The sequence below is a fragment of the Taurulus bubalis genome, assembly GCF_910589615.1.
Source record: "Taurulus bubalis genome assembly, chromosome: 7".
NCBI classification, from domain to species: Eukaryota; Metazoa; Chordata; class Actinopteri; order Perciformes; family Cottidae; genus Taurulus; species Taurulus bubalis.
In genome coordinates, this window is record NC_136595.1 from 20,044,098 (window position 1) to 20,047,705 (window position 3,608).

Consider the following 3,608-nt stretch of genomic DNA (forward strand, 5'->3'; position numbering starts at 1 on the left):
CGTTACGTTCAAGGAATGCTTTAATCATTTGTCACATTAAAGTCTTCAACAAATACTTTCCCTCTGACTTGTTCTCTCTCTGCTCATTCGATAACTTACAGTCAACATCAGATGGTAGTGTGGTACACTATATCATACTCTTATTATGTATAATTCAAACACACACCGGAGTACACAGTGTATACTGCTCTTGTTCAAGTAAAACCTAAACTGACATCTCGCCTTAGTGAGCACCACAATGAATGTAAGCCGTACATCATACATACAGATTAAACTAACTGAGCTTTTCATTGATGTACCATTATGGCAAATACAGTTTGGAGACATAGATACTTTATGATCAACTTTATCAGATTAAATCTCATCACCAACAACATATGCCACAATACAAATGAAACCTCATTTATTTATCCTGTCTGTGATATAATGCTGTCAAAAACAATGAAAACACACTGCTGGAAATCATACTGCCAACTAACTGTGTGATACATAATGAAACGCACTATTCTTTTAATCCATAGCTTTAATCTATACCCTGCCCAACTGGCCCATCTTCATCGTCCTCACAGCATACGCACAACATGCTGTTCATACAACTCTGGACTCTTCAACTGGCCTTTGTAGTATTATGTCATATAGGAGAGAGCTGGATGTTCTCCAAAAATAACCAACACATGGTCTGAGTCCAAATCTGCTTTACTCATCCTCAAGATCAGCACATTCTCTCTGCCTCAGCTCTCTCTCTCACACACACACACACACACACACACACACACACACCACCAGATGAGAATACACTAAATCTGGATCCTTCATCTTAACTACAGCTTCACAAAGATGCAAATGCACATTTTGTACACAACAGCAGGGACAAAGCTTAATCCTTTACTCTCTAACACACTCACTGGCTCCACGCTTGCCCTCATCTGCCTCAACACAAGGCGTTAGATAACCGCCTCAACATGTCTGGTTGCAGTCTGTAAGTTACTCACAGATCAATGACAGCAGTAGACTACTCTGCATTGGTAGTCATCACCAGGGGCAGCACTTCAAATTCAATTTTTGTCTTGACAGCTGTTGTACAGTGCTTGTAGTGAATTGAGATGCAAGTGCGCTGTGCTATACATGAGGTGAATTAAAATGTCTCCACATGATGTCTGTATCTGCATCCATGTCCTGTCCTTCCCTCCTTCACAAATCACACAGAAGAAGAGTCAAGACTTTTTTTTTCACGAAAGTATGATCATTCACTTTTACAAACTCCAGCCATACAGCCCTCAATAAAATGTTCTGCCTCCCATCATGAATTTTGATGAGGAACCCTCCATGAGTTGAGAGGAAAGCTTTTGAGTATTCAGCCTGAGTCTGAGACATGGTGCGTTACAATCCCACTAAGACACAACCAGTGACCATCTTGTTGTTATGAATTCCATCCACATCCAGCCATTAGGCTGTTGGCGTATCTCTAAAGCCTGTTTGGGGCCCGTTGTTGTCTCCGCATTGCTTCCTAAACCCCGTTACACTGGCTAGAGGTAAGAGAGGTTGACGGCAGTCGTGCTTCCCCCCGGCTCGTCTGCAAGACTCTGACACTAAGCCCATTATGCTTCCATTATGGGGCTTCAATTTTCCTCTGAGCTCTTCACTTCTGACACTGCAGCTCCCTCCCTCTGCAAACCGCAGACTCCCCCCACCCTCACCCCCGGGGCCCAATATTGTTCAGCCGTTCTGAATATTTATGCATTTTTCCGAGGTGAAAAGTAATAAGCTTCAATTTCTCAAGCAGTAAACTCAGGTACAGTTTTGAGGTACCGGTACTTTGCTTGAGTGGTTTTTATACTTTTACGGCACTATATTTTGGAATGAAATTTAGAGGGGCTTTTTATTCCCCAACAATTCTTTACGGTGTTCTGAAGATGCATCCCCATGTTGAATAGGTATATTGTTCTTGTATATATTAAATACATTATCTAGGTGATGATGACTTAGTGTTTCGTCCCTGCCTATAAGTGAGGCCACATTCCCCTGACAATGGCCACTTATGGGAAGAACTTATCTTAGTCCAGTTATGTCCACATTAAACAAAAGAAGAGCAAGGAATGAGCTTATTTAAATGTGCGTGAGTGTCCTGGTTATGATCCGGTTTTTGAAGTAAACCTTTTATATTTTGTGCATGCCAAAACTATTTCCTGCTTTCAGAAGCCTTGCAAAACCTGTATCCCAGGTCATGTTAACCATTACTAGTGATCAGATGGAGACACTTAATCGAAGAGAGTTCAAAATGTGTTCATTCTCAACTGTTGAATTAACTCAGTCCGTGAATAAATGAGTGGCTACGATGTTTAGAAATTAAGACGACCATCAGACAGACCATCAGAAACCTGGTTTCTGTCAGAATAATGTGATTAGGGATATTAATAACCAGGTTTCATGTAAACAGCAAATCCCAAATATAATCAAAACTAGACTCATAACTGAGATATTAAGGAATGTAAACGCATTAAGTCAGACACCAAAGGAGAGTAATTTGTTTTTGTTGTCGGGGACCTGTGATGTATTTGTGGATGTGTGGGCGCCTCTTTAACAATTCCTCCTGAGGGACTCTTCCATCTCTCCTCCTTACCACTCTCATCACTCCCCTTTTCATCTTTCTCTCACCCTCATCCTGCACACTCTCTTTTCTTTACTCCTTTCTCTCTCCTGTAAAAGCAATACCATGTTGTTGCTTTGGCCAGCTCTTAATGCAACCCTTTACCCCCTACACCTCCACCCCGTGCCCCCATCTTCTCTTTACGCTGCAGCCCCCCCTACACACCCTGAGCAGTGAGATGGGAACTCCACAGTAAGCAGAAATACCTATAAGAGAGAGAGAGAGAGAGAGAGAGAGAGAGAGAGAGAGAGAGAGAGAGAGAGAGAGAGAGAGATTCTGCTAACACCAACATAAACCACAAGAGAACTACAGCTGGAGATCGCAGCAGCCTTCAATACAACAACTATATTATCGTCACTCCAGTATTTATCATAGTTTCCTCGGGGTTATGAACTCTCTTCCTTTGGTTACGTCTCATAGTCGATATGTGCAGCAAGATCATTATTGAGTGAAAAAAGGCCCAGTTTCACATTAAAACAGCATCGAGCTCACAACCTTGAGGGTGTCATTGAGAGGCCTCTGTTTGACTCCAGTCCTCCTTTAAGACTCACTCCATCATCCTGCGGATCATTGCTCACTGCCGCCCTGATGAAGTCGTTTGAGGAGAAAAATGCCCTGTCTTGATGCTGCGAGATTGACTTTCGGGTTAAAACAAATCCTGTCTATTTTGCATGTTAATTTATTCCCTTTTGCCTCTGTCAAAAAAAAAACAGTTTCCTTCAGGAAGTTTGTAATAAAAGCCTTGCGATCGATGATAATGGCATTTGTGCTTGTGTTTGTCATCTTCGCAAAAGCAACAGTAGTGGAGTTCCCACAGATTTATTTGTATACTAGTGCTGTAAGTGGCGTGTAAATTATCCTAACTGTCTGTGTCGCTTTTTATCTTTGTAAGGCAGTACTATTAGAGCCTATCCATTAATGCCCATAGCCCAGCCAATCAATGCTTGAATAAAAATCTGCT